Source organism: Gorilla gorilla, chromosome 18 (assembly GCF_029281585.2).
Source record: "Gorilla gorilla gorilla isolate KB3781 chromosome 18, NHGRI_mGorGor1-v2.1_pri, whole genome shotgun sequence".
NCBI classification, from domain to species: Eukaryota; Metazoa; Chordata; class Mammalia; order Primates; family Hominidae; genus Gorilla; species Gorilla gorilla.
The window spans coordinates 66904249-66918452 of NC_073242.2; the positions used below are offsets into that span (position 1 = coordinate 66904249).

At 41.5% G+C, this 14204-nt stretch overlaps 1 pseudogene; it reads left to right on the forward strand.

Annotated features, from left to right (window-relative positions):
* LOC129527349 (putative HERC2-like protein 3) overlaps positions 1 to 14204 on the forward strand; it is a 36789-nt pseudogene that overhangs the window by 4087 nt on the left and 18498 nt on the right.

Here is a 14204-nt window from a genome sequence, read left to right on the forward strand (position 1 = left end):
AGGATGCAGTGATGGATAGGACACGCCTCTGCTTTCTGGTGCCGTTACCATGCGAGGTGTTCAGGATGCAGTGATGGATAGGACACACCTCTGCTTTCAGCTGCTGCTTGTTGATGAGCCAGCATTCTAAGCAGGTCACGTTACAAGGTGGTGAATGGTGAAATGGAGACGTTCATACGTGGTTCTGGGAGAAGAAAGGCTTCATTCACACTGGCAGCAGTCCTGAAATTGCGTGAGGGAGCACTCTGGGCAGAAAACACAGGAGTGTCAAGGGCAATGCTCAGAGGAGCAGGGCTTTCCTGCTGCTTGCGAGAGTGGGTGTGGGAGAGGCTTGCAGGAAAGGAGGATCTTGGTGTCCACACAGCCCCCCGTTGGGTGGACCTTTGTGCAGTGCTGGGTGCTGGACTGCCTGTGGTGCCCTCTGAGGTGTCTGCTTCCCTCCCTCCTCCTCAAGGCTCATTGCTTGCCAGAAGATGGGCTTTGTTTAAATTGACAAGGAGGGCAGGGCTGGCGAGCTCCAGAGCAGAGGGTGCCATGAGCCCTGGCAGGTGGGTCCGAGCCACAGGAGGATCAGAGGCTTATCTTGGAGCAGTAAGGAGGGGCTGTCCTGTGCTTAAAGAAAGGGGGCCAGAGAGAGTTGGCATTGGATTAGTGTTTCAGAAGAACGAATGTGGTGGGTTGGGGAATGCTCCTGAGTGCTCTAAAATCTAAATGTCCAGTAAAAGAACACTAAGTGCATCCCCGCTTTGATTGCTTGGATTTGGAGCAGTATTTGATAACACAGATAGTTAATAGAGATCTGTAGTGGTGCACATCCTAATTTTGTGTGTATGTGCCGCTCCCTCAAGTGACCATAAGCAGTTGTAATTAACATTTGCACTGGCTGATCCCATGCCTTGCACCATGCACAGGTCTCCTTTCCAGTCCATTGGCCCTCCCGTCTCCAAGGATCTATCCTTCATTAAAGATTGTGTGTTTGTTAAATATTTTCTCCTTTTCATTCCTTTATAAGTGCTCTAGGAATACATAGCCTACCCTGAGGATGTAATTCTTTGTAGAAACCCTTCAGATGTGCTGTTCCCTGCCTGGATACTCAGCGTCTGGGTCTTATTCCTCATCTTAGCTCAGTTGTTGCTTCCACAAGTCCCTTACTGACCCTCAGAATAGCGGTGGTCTGTCTTCCAGTCTCCCTGGTATCCCCATAGTCATCCGTTGCACAGTTTTGGACTTGAAATCCTGTGATTAGTTGTGTCATCGGTGCCCTTTGCTGCCTTCCTTGTTAGAATGTGCAACTCAGTCTTCACACAGTATCTGTGGAACCAGGCAACTGCAGGCAGAGCACAGGTATCCAGAGAATGTTGGACTGGAACTACAAACCTGAGTTCTGATGCCGTGCCTGAGGTGTGTGGAATCACCAGAAAGTGTATTCACGTAGATAGAGGAATTACAAGTCAACCTGTGTAAACATGTTAGGTGGAGCTCTTTCATATGAATGATGCTGAATTTTACCTTCTAAATTGAGTGTTCAGTTGAGCATCTTTTTTTTTTTTTTAGTATTTATTTTGAGTTGTGCACTTGTGTTTCTCTTTCATGTTTGCGTGTGCATTTTCTGGAATGGCTTCAGTCATCCATCTTCTCTGGAGGCTGCAGACCAGCCAGATCCACTACAGCTACAACGAGGAGAAAGATGAGGACCACTGTGGCTCCCAGTGGGCACACCTGCCAGCAAATCGCGACTGCTCCCACAGACGGGCCCTGGGGGACCATTCTCAGGTATTTCTGCAAGCCATTGCAGACAATAACATTCAGGATCACAACGTGAAGGTGAGCTAGGCCTGCCCCCACTGCCACCTCAGTGCTCTGTTTATCTGAGGACTTTGACATAGGAATACTTATGTGCTCTTTGGTTAACATAGCACAGACTTTGTTTCATGTATTATTTGGAGGGTTTTGAGGTGAGAACCTGATTGTGTTAACATGCTAGCAAGGCTTCAGAAGCATTACTGATTGCAAGTGCATCAGAAGCTGTGGCATGTTTAAGATTTGTGAAGACTCACTGGCCGGCCCTGAAGTTACCTCCAGCTGTTTCTGTTGCAGGACTTTTTGTGTCAAATAGAAAGGTACTGTAGGCAGTGCCATTTGACCACACCGATCATGTCTCCCCCCGAGCACCCCGTGGAAGAGGTCGGTCGCTTGCTGTTATGTTGCTTCTTAAAACATGAAGATTTAGGTAAGGAGCTCAATATCTGTGTACTTTAGCTAGACTGCAGATTCCTCGACTAACATGTGGTACATATTCATTCCTTCCCTGTCCTTCTTTTAAATGTCATTTTGCAGGTCATGTGGCACTATCTTTAGTTCATGCAGGTGCACTTGATATTGAGCAAATAAAGCACAGAACGTTGCCTAAGTCAGTGGTGGATGTTTGTAGAGTTGTCTACCAAGCAAAATGTTTGCTCATTAAGATGATATATTTTAATTCTTTTTATTCTGTGCTTTGCAGACAGTTGCAGAAATATTTGTTGTTAAAGTTGTCTCTTCCTGGTTAGCTTTGCAGACTCATCAAGAACAGGGCCGTTCTTACAAGGAGGTCTGCACTCCTGTCATCGAACGTTTGAGATTCCTCTTTAATGAATTGAGACCTGCTGTTTGTAATGACCTCTCTATAATCTCTGAGTTTAAATTGTTAAGTTCTTTGCCCCATTGGAGGAGGATAGCTCAGAAGATAATTCGGGAACGGAGGAAAAAGAGAAATAAGAATGTAAAAGGACAGAAGATACTATTAAAGCATGTGCTTCACCCTGCCTCGCTGGACCTGTGATTTCAGAGTGAAGTTTCTCTACTGTTGATTCCATGTGACATTTCTACCTGCTGCCATCATTTTTATGTATAGTTATGATTAAATACGGAAATCTCGCTTATTTTTTCAACCGATCAGACAATGAGGCAGTTTAGGAATTGAGTGTGGTATGATTTGATTACTAGTAAATTGATGTTGAAAACGTAAATAATCTTTGCTAAATTGATGGGAACAAGGATGTATTTTTATTTTATTAGTTATCCTGGTAATGAGATATAATGGGAACATTTAAACTTATTGCCATGCTTCTAAAGAAATGTTTTTTGTTTGGAAATACTGAGTATTCTGATACATGGAGAATTATAAAGGGAAGCTGAAAGAGTTACTGACATTTTCCTGGAAGTAGCTGTGTAAGAGTACAGAAAAGTCTTTTTGCATTAAATCCAAATTTGAATAAAAATGCTTAGAAATTATAAAATAGTTTAGAATTTAGTCACTTGTGATTATAAATAAACTACAGAAATTTCTGATTATATCCTTTTTTTTTTTCTTTGAGACGGGGTCTTGCTCTGTCGCCAGGCTGGAGTGCAGTGGTACAATCTCAGCTCACTGCAACCTCTGCCTCCCAGGTTCAAACGATTCCCCTGCCTCAGCCTTCCAAGTAGCTGGGATTACAGGCATGCACCACCATGCCTGACTAATTTTTGTATTTTAGTAGAGACGGAGTTTCACCATGTTGGCCAGGATGATCTTGATCTCCTGACCTTGTTATCTGCCTGCCTCGGCCTCCCAAAGTGCTGGGATTACAGGCATGAGCCACCCCGCCTGGCCTCTGATCATGTTCTTATGACTTATACTGATTTACTCACAAACCTGCTTATTGAACAGTATTAATTACTCAGTTTCTGATGGGCATTTTGAACAATAAGGTTATGAAAGACTAGAGCGTTTTAGAAGCCATCCTAATTTGATTGTTCCTGAACAAACCCTACACCATAACAGCCTGTCGGAATCCGATGGGTGCTCTGGATCAGGAAGTCACAGCAGTCACACTGCTGCAATTCCTTTAACCCAGGCATGCAGGAACTCAGCCCGGGCCCAGGAGACAGGCCTGCCTCAGCATGAGGGAGAGAGACTCCACCATTTGCCATTTCATATCCGTGGGTTCTGAGCCCACACTGTCACTTTTAGAGTTTCTTGTGGGTTTATAGATTTATTGTGTGTTGTTTCAAGCTGGTTTTCTTTTTTTTTTGGAAATTAAGTAACTTAAAAAGATTAAGTGATTAATATTCCTGTTGCTGTGTCAGGGATCGCCAAGCCTTCTCTCAGGCTTGATGATTCACCAAAAGGACTCAGAAGAGCTGTTATACTCACAGCTGTGTTTTTTTTTTTTTTTAACCGCAAAAAGGATACAGATTAAAATTAGCAAAGGGAAGGGTGCATGGAGGGAAGTCCAGAGGAAACTAGGCACAAGCTTTGGTGTCTCTCCCTAGTGGCGTCACGTGGATGTGCTTAGCTCTCCTAGCAACAGTGGGTCACATCATGTGTGCAGAATTGTTAACCAGGCCAGCGCACCTGAACCTCGAGTCTAGAGATTTTGTTGGGGGCCAGTCACATATGCAGGCAGTGCCCATGTGACTGACCTCAACTACTTACACTCCAGTGCCCCAGTGCAAAAACAAGTGGTCCCTCGCAAGTCACATCATTAGCATAAATTGCCTGGCCAGACCACTGCCACAAGGTCCTGGGTGTCAGGTATACCAAAAAACTTATCAGGCAGGATGTTCCAAGGCCTCAGAGCTCAGCTCCTAGAAGAAGAAGGACCCATCCTGAAGGGACAGACCTTCCTTGGGAATTTGCAGTGTTTGAGCAACCCCGGCCTGCTATGTTAGCTCTTTACTGCCCAGGTGTATTATCATGTTGCTTATTTTTTATATTATATGCTGAGGAGATTTAGACCAAAAATTTTAAAAGAGATAAAATATAGGGAGGAAATTCCACATATCACAATGAATTCAATTAATTCAGTTACACACTAACAGAACCACTGAACTGGACCATGGTGGACAAGCCAGGAACTGTGGGCCAAATTCCACCTCTTGCTTGCTTTGTGTTGCCCGTGGACTAAGACCTTTTTTTTTTTTTTGCAGTTTGAAATTGTTTTTTAAAAATTAAAAGAAGTATATTATTTTTGACACATGAAAATTACATGAAGCTAAAATTGTAGCACCATAAAGTTTTACGGGAGCACAGCCACACCTGTTGCTTTATCTGCGGTTACTTTTTGTGCTACAGCAGCAGAGTTGAGTATTTCCAACAGACTGTGTGGCCTGAAAGACTCAAATGTTGACTCTCTGGCACTTGAGGAAGAGCTTGCTGGCTGCTGGGCTTCCCCTGCTTTGGGGCTTCTCCCCTTGTCGCACTCTCACTTTGTCATTTTGTTCTGCCATGGTGATAATTTCACTCTTGTTGTTTGAGCATTGCAATTTATAATGTTGTTCAGATGTTTATTTGAATGAAATATTTGTCTTTCATGTAAATCTAAGTATTTCCTAATTCAAAATTAATATTTAAGTGTATGATTTTTTATAGTGAATGATGTTTTAAAACACAGTTCCTAAGAAGCCAGAATCTATGGCTGATGAAGAAAAAATTGGAAACGAAGAGAGTGATTTAGAAGAAGCCTGCATTTTGCCTCATAGTCCAATAAATGTGGACAAGAGACCCATTGCAATTAAATCACCCAAGGTGCAGTGTTTTCTGTGATTCTGAGGTTAGCTGAATAGAATCATACCATGTAGCAAAGGAATCCACAGTCTTCTACCTCTGTACCTGAGCATCCGGAGGGAGGGACGGGCGGTTGTTAGAAATACGGCCCCAGTGATGCTTCATGAACTTGACTTATGATGTCCTGGCCAGAGCTGTAGCTGGAGAAGGGTTTCCTTTTATTTTTGGTACTAGATTGTATCATTAATTATTCACCATTCATTCCTTAAATATATTCTTTGTTCCAGAAACAGTGCTGGGCCCTGTGGCTATTAATATGAACCACAACTTAACTTCGTATGCCAAGCTAGCCTGTTCCAACATATATTAGTATAGAGATAAGTTCACTTATATTTATAGCATAGTTTTAAAACCATGTATTAATTACTAAATTTAACATATTTTAACCAATTTAAACCTATGAGCATTATTTATATTTTACTTGAATAACTTTTAGAGCACAGTTTAATATTAAATAGGGTAGACTAATGATGAAAATTGTTTTCCTTTGTTAGGACAAATGGCAGCCACTGTTGAGTACTGTTACAGGGGTTCACAAATACAAGTGGTTGAAGCAGAATGTTCAAGATCTTTATCCGCAGCCTCCACTCCTCAGTACAATTGCTGAATTTGCCCTTAAAGAAGAGCCAGTGGATGTGGAAAAAATGAGATAGTGCCTACTAAAACAGATAACATTTGATGAGAAATGCTTCTCTGCAGTGGGTAATATACATAACACTTAACTGTATATGCATTGATATTTTGCAGTTGGAGAGAGCAGAGGTTCGCCTGGAAGGGATAGATACAATTTTGAAATTGTATCTGGCGAGCCAGAATTTCTTACTTCCATCTGTGCAGTAAGCGATGTTTTGTGGATGGCAAAGACTTATTCCTGAAGGAATCGATATAGGGTAAAACGTTAGCATATTTTTTTCTTAACTAAGGAAGCTATGGCAACAGAATGTTGTTCTGTAACAGTTAGAAGTCTGGCAGTGTCCCGAGTCAAATTCTTTATCTTTATTTGAAAGGGAACCTCTTACTGATTGTTTAAAGGATGTTGGTTTGATCCCACCTTTTAATCGGATGCTGCTGGAAGTCACCTTTGGCAAGCTGTATGCTTGGACTGTTCAGAACATTCGAAATGTTCTGATGGATGCCAGTGCCAAATTTAAAGAGCTTGGTGAGTCAACAATTGCATCAATGTTATTTTATAGTTTGCCTTTAATTATGTGTTGTGGAAACTTGCAAATGCCAATTTTTGCTTTTGAGAAGACTTTAATAAGTTTGTACTTTGTACTTGTATAATCTATGCTGCTGTCAGCTTTCTCAGATTTTAAACAAAACTTTAAAATTTAGCAGGAGATACAATGTTGAAGTACTCTAGTATAACATTTTTACATTTTGACATTTATATGTGTATCACCACATATCCTAAGTGTCTGTGTCCTATATTAATATTTATTTCCTGGATAGTCTGAGCATCTACAGAGAGTTGATTGGATTGGTTTTGTGGAGGAAAAGTGAGACATAACTTTTATATTTGAAATGGAAGGAACGGAATAGGGCACCAGTGTATTCAGAGAGCAACATGCTAAGTCCTGTAGACAGATGGAACGACCTGTGCATAGAATACAGGGGGTAGGCCCATCGTGCAGCATGACAGAGCTGCCCACTCTGTGGAAACCACTGAAAAATAGTCAGATGTTTAGAGTAATTGCCCGTGCTTTCTGTGTTACTTTTATTCTTGTATCCATGCACAAGAAATGTCAGTGGGTGTCAATGCTTATTAGTCAGATGTTTAAAGTAATAGCCCGTGCTTTCTGCGTTATGTTTATTCTTGTATCCATCACAAGAAATGTAAGTGGGTGTCAATGCTTATTAGGTATCCAGCCAGTTCCCCTGCAGACCATCACCAGTGAGAACCCATTGGGACTGAGCCTGGGGAGCATCCCGCAAGCCCGCTTCCTCCTGATGATGCTCAGCATGCTCACCCTGCAGCACAGCGCAAACAACCTCGACCTCCTGCTCAATTCTGGCACGCTGGCCCTCACTCAGACGGCACTGCGCCTGATTGGTAGGTCTGCACCGGCTTGAGAGCCTTTGGGAAAACGTCAAGATTTTGCTTTGATTTCTTTTTTTTTTTTAAAGCTTTTTGTAAATTATGGTAAGACACAAATAGCAGAAAGTGTAGCATTTTAACGTCGCAATTCAGCGGTATTAAATACATTCACAATTTTCTAGAGTCATCACCACTGTCTGGTTGTAGAACTTTTTCATCACTATAAATGCACCCCATTTAGCCATCAGTCCTGACTCCCCTGCTTTCCAGCCCCTGGTAGTCACAAATCTGCTTTCTCTGTCTATGGATTTGCATATCCTGGACATTTCATATAAATGGAATCATACCATTTGTGGCCTTTGTGTCTGGGTTATTTCATTTGGTATATATCAGTACTTTATTTTTATGGCTGAAAAAGATTTCCATTGTATGAATATATAACATTTTGTTTATTCATTTATCTGTTGATGGACATTTGGGTTGGTTTTGCCTTTTGACTTTTGTGAATAGTGCTGCTAGCAACATTTATATACAAATACTTGTTTGAACACTTGTTTCTAGTTCTTTTGATTATACACCTAGGACTGGAATTACAGGGTCATATGGTACAACTATGTGTAACTTACTAAGAAACTACCAAACTTTTCCACAGTGCCATATCATTTTTACATTCCCACCACCAGGGGGCAGGATTCCAGGGTCCCAGTTTCTCTACTTCCCTGCCAACACTATTTTTTGTGGTTTTCTTTTTTTTTTTTTTTTTTGGAGTAAGGCCATCCTAGTGGGTGTGAAGTGCTATCTCACTGTGATTTTGATTAGCATTTCACTAATGATGAATGACATTGAGCTTCTTTACATGTTTGTGCTTGTTGGCCATTTGTATATCTTCTTCGGAGAAGTGTCTTTTCAAGTCCCTTTCTCTTTATTTTTTATTTTATTTTTTTGAGACGGAATCTCACTCTGTCACTCAGGCTGGAGCGCAGTGGCACAATCTCGGCTCACTGCAACCTCCGCCTCCCGGGTTCAAGTGCTTCTCGTGCCTCAGCCACCCGAGTAGCTGGGATTACAGTCACACACCACCACACCTGGCTAATTTTTGTATTTTTAGTAGAGATGGGGCTTCGCCATGTTGGCCAGGCTGGTCTGGAACTCATGACCTCAGGTGATCTGCCTGCCTTGGCCTCCCAAAGTGCTGGGATAACAGGCGTGAGCCACTGCGCCCAGCCCCTTTCTCCTTTTTAAATAGGGTTATTTGTCGTCATCTTGTTGTTGTACCGGTAAATGCACTATGTAAGTGTACCAAACATTTAAAGAAGAATTAACACCAGTCCTCAGACTCTTTAAAAATTTTGTGTATACTACACCTTCACAGATCTGTAGACCTTTATCAGATATATCATTTGTGGGTATTTTCTCCTGTTCTCTGGATTGTATTTCCTTTCATAGAGAAGTTTTTTATTTTGATGAAGTTCAGTTTATCTGTTTCTCTTTTGTCGTCTATGCTTTTGATATCATATCCAAAAAGCCATTTCCAAATACAAGACTGATGAAGATTATCCTCATCTCATGTTTTCTTCCGTAAGTTTTATAGTTTTAGCTCTTATATTTAGATCTTTGGTCCATTTTTAGGTAATTTCTTTTACACAGTGTGTGGTAAGAGTCCAGCCTTTTCCTTTTGATTATCTGATTGTTTCAATACCACTTGTTGAGGACTATTCTTTCCCTGAAGTTCTCGGTACCCTTGGCAAAGATCAGTTGGCTGTAGATATTTAGGTTTATTTCTGGACTCTCAATTACATTATTACATTCTATATGTTGATAATTATGCAGGTACCACACTGTTTTGAACATTGTAGTTTTGTACTGTTTTAAAATTGAGAAGTGTGTCTTCTTTCTCAAGATTATTTTGGCTGCTTTGGTTCCGTTGAATTTTCATATGAACTTCAAGGCTGGCTTTTCCATATCTGCAAAAAAGACCATTGTGATTTTTGCTAGGGATTGAATCTGTAGATTGTTCTGGGGAATAGTGCCATCTTAACAATGTTAACATCCATTCTCTGAATGTGGAATGTCTTTCCATTTATTTCCATCCTCTTTAATTTCTTTCAGCAACATTTTATTGTTTTACAGTTATCAGGGTAATAATGGCCTCATAGAATGAACTAGGTAGTGTTTCCATATATTCTATTTTTAGAAGAGTTTGAGGATTGGTGTCAATTCTGCTTTAAATGTTTGGTAGAGTTAACCAGCTAAGCTTTTCTTTGTTGAAAGATTTTTTTTTTTTTTTTTGAGGCGGAGTATCACTCTGTTGCCCAGGCTGGACTGCAGTGGCACGATCTTGGCTCACTACAAGCTCCGCCTCCCAGGTTCACGCCATTCTCCTGCCTCAGCCTCCTGAGTAGCTGGGACTACAGGCGCCTGCCACCACGCCTGGCTAATTTTTTGTATTTTTAGTAGAGACAGGGTTTCACCATGTTGGCCAGGATGGTCTCGATCTCCTGACCTCGTGATCCACCCGCCTTGGCCTCCCAAAGTGCTGGGATTACAGGCATGAGCCACCGCGCCCGGCCTGAAAGATTTTTAATTACCGATTCAATCTCTTTACTTGTTATGGGTCTATTCAGATTTTCTATTTCTTCTTGAGTCAGGTTGGGTAATTTATGTTTCTAGGAATGTGTCCATTTTATCTAAGCTATTTTATTTGTTGGCATACAGTTGTTCACAGTGTTCTTTTATAATCTTTTTTATTTTTATGTTGCTAGTACTGTCTCCACTTACATTTCTGATGTTAGTTATTTGCATCTTTTCTCTTTTTTTCTTTTTTTTTTTTTTTTGAGACGGAGTCTCACTCTGTTGCCAGGCCGGAGTGCAGTGGCACAGTCTCGGCTTACTGCAACCTCCGCCTCCCAGGTTCAAGTGATTCTCCTGCCTCAACCTCCCGAGTAGCTGGAACTACAGGCGCCCGCCACCATGCCCAGCTAATTTTTTTGTATTTTTAGTGGAGATAGGGTTTCACCATGTTGACCAGGATGGTCTCGATCTCTTGACCTCGTGATCCGCCCACCTCAGCTTCCCAAAGTGCTGGGATTACAGGCGTGAGCCACCTTGCCTGGCCTCTTTTTTTCTTAATTTGCCAAAAGTTTATCAGATTTTTTGTTCTTGCCAGAAACCGAACTTTTGGTTTTGTAGATTATTTTTCTATTCCCTATTTAATTTATGGCTGCTCTAATCTCTATCGTTTCCTTCTTTCTGCTTTGTATTTTTTTGTTTTTGTTTTTGTCTTTGTTTTGAGACAGGGTCTTACTTTGTCCCTCAGGCCGAAGTACAGTGGCACAGTCATGGCTCACTGCAGCCTCAACATCCTTGGCTCAAGTTATCCACCTGCCTCAACCTCCCAAAGTGCTGGGATTACAGGTGTGAGGCACCACACCTGGCCTAACTTTGGTTTTTATTGTGTTCTTATTTTTTTAGTTCTTCCAGATGTAGAGTTATTGATTTGAGATCCTCTTCTGTGAATGCAGACTTTTATAGTATAATTGCCCGTCTTAGCCCTGCTTTTGGCGCAGCACAGAAGTTTTGGTATGTTGTGTTTTCATTCATCTCATAGTATTTTCTAATCTCCCTTGTGATTTCTTCTTTGACCCACTGATTGTTTACCGTGTGTTGTTTAATTTTCATATACTTGTGAATTTTCCACTTTTCCTTTTTTTATTAATTTCTCATCATTTCATTTTGGTTGGAGAAGGTAATTTGTATGATTTTAGTCTGTTTAAATTTGAGACTTTGTGGCCTAACATATGGTCTGGTCAGTCTAAGAGAGTGTTCTGTGGTATACTTGAGAATAATGTTTATTCTGCTCTTTTTGGTGAAATGTTCTGTATATGTCTATTAGATGTGATTGGTTTATGGTGGTGTTCTTTGGCTAAAACTGAGATGCTGCAGGGCCAGTTGTCAAAGTCACAGTGAAAAAGCAAGGTTTTCCCAAGCTCTTTTAATCACATCAGTCTTAGAGTTCACATTAATACATTCAAAAATACGTATCAGGCCAGGCTGTAATCCTAGCACTTTGGGAGGCTGAGGCGGGTGGATTGCTTGAGCTCAGGAGTTTGAGACCAACTTGGGCAACATAGCGAAACCCTGTCTCTATAAAAAATATGAAAATTAGCTGGGCATAGTGGTGTGTGCCTGTGGTCACAGCTACCTGGGAGGCTGAGGTGGGAGGATTGCTTGAGCCAGGGAAGCAGAGGTTGCAGTGAGCGGAGATCAAGCCACTGCACTCCAGCCTGGGCTCCAGCCTGGGCTACAGAGTGAAATCCTGTCTTGGGGGCGGGGGGAATCTTTCTGTATGTCTGTCTGTCAGTCTGTCTGTCTCTCTCTCTCTCTCTCTCTCTATATATATGTATATAATTATTTTTAAATTTATATATTATATTTATATGTTGTATTATGTTAAATATATATTTTAATATGTGTATTACAGCTGAAAAGAATCATCTAGTAAGAGTTATATCTGATTTCTTGAGGCCTCATTAGCAACCAAAAGTTGCATTTAAAAATTACAGAAGCATATCCCCATCGAGAAATGGCCTTTTTGTGTTGTCTGCTTTTTCCCCAGAGGTTCCAATAAGTAAAAATCACAGCACAAATCATTAAGTATGGGGACTTGTTCTGTTGATAGTATTCATGTGTTTAAATTTCATCTGGCCCACTGGCTGCAAAAAGCAAGGAAGTTGTGTCTCATGAATATCCGTCTATATTTGCAGCTTGCCCTGATCAGGGTATCCTTCTTATCATTTAAGAAATTATAAGCATATAATATTTTATACCAGCTTAATGTGTACATCCACATGTAACAGCCACAAAACATAAAGCTATGTAAAATAAAAAATTTCCCCCAGTTTTGGTTGCAAATTTATTCAAGCCCTTAGCAATAAATTCAGTCTTTACAGAGTTAACAGTATAGCTGCCCAGGGGATCCTGGGAGATCCACCTGGAATGCAACTCCTGTCCCTTCCTTGGGGCCCCTTCCTGGGAGCCCTAAAGTAGCGGCTAGGCTAAAGGAAAGGCTGTTTCCCCTGCTAGTTTATCTAAAGTTTTGCTCCAGCCCTGGGAATTGAATATCCTTTTTTGCTCTCTTGGAAGAGAGAGAAACACAAACTTTTTACATTTTTTGGTTCACCCAAGCCCACCTTTGGGACCGTTTGGATCTTTTTCCCTCCCACCTGGAGGAGAAAACTAAAATCAAGGGAGTTACCAGAACCGCACTCCTACCCGCTCTCAGTTTAGCAAGTGAGAAAAGGGGGGTTAAAAATCTAGCCTACTCTCCTAGGGTTAGCTCTCCTATTTTCAAATCCATTGGTAAGTTTTACTTCTCTCAGGTGACAGCAGCTCAGCTTCTGTTTCATGCTATGGATGACTCTGTAGCCACCCAGGGCACCAATTGTCAGGGGTCTCCAGGTTTGATGGTTGGCCAGGAGGACTCACAAGACTCAGCATGTAGTTGTACTCAGGGTTATAGTTTATTACAGTGAAGGGACACAGAGCAAAATCATGAAAAAGGACGTGTGTAAAGTCCAGAGGAAAGCAGGTACAAGCTTCCACAGGATCCACACAGGACGAGCATAACTGCCCCGGCACCGAGCCATGTCAAGTGCTGTCTGCCGGGAAGCTGGGTAGAGACTCCAGGCCAGGGTTTCCATCAGGGCTGACCACATGGGCACCCCCTGCCTGGTGCATACCAAGTTCCAGAACAAGGAAAGCAGGTTTCAGCACAGACCACGTTGTTTGTACAGTCAATTCAGGCACAGTGAACCACAACTACCACCTAGGGAATTGGGGAGCCCTCCTGAAATCCAGACTCCAGCCGAGGGCTAGCCTGCAGCAATCCTGTCTGAGGTTGTATCTCGGGCCAGCTGTTAGCTGTCTTCTGCACAGAACCATGATTAAAGTTTGTCAGTTTCCCACTGTTAGATATTTAGGTAGTTATCTTTGTTTTTCTATTAATAAAAAATGTGATGAGTATCTTTCTAACTCAGTTATTTTGCTTTTTACGGGGGAGTAATTCCTAGAAGTAGAGAAAGTAGCTTTACTGAGCATTTTAATATCTTTTATATCTTCCTAGGATATTTATGTATTTTGTCCTTCCGTTTATCTTCTTTTTATCATATATCAGTAAAATATTCATAGTATTATATTGATAAACATATAGTATGGATTCTTCAAAATTATGATCTTCATTAGTATTTTTTAAATGTTTTGTGTGTATTAAAGGGACATTGTAGCTACTTGTTGGCTCAGCTATTGTTTTTGATGCTCTGTCAGGCCCCAGTTGTGACAATGTTGAGGAAGATATGAATGCTTCTGCTCAAGGTGCTTCTGCCACAGTTTTGGAAGCAACAAGGAAGGAAACGGCTCCTGTGCATCTCCCTGTTTCAGGGCCAGAACTGGCTGCCACGATGAAGATTGGAACGAGGGTCATGAGAGGTGTGGACTGGAAACGGGGCGATCAGGTACTCAGAGATTTGATGTGAACACATTAGCCACACATTAGTTATCTTCTGCACAGGTCTGTATGATATT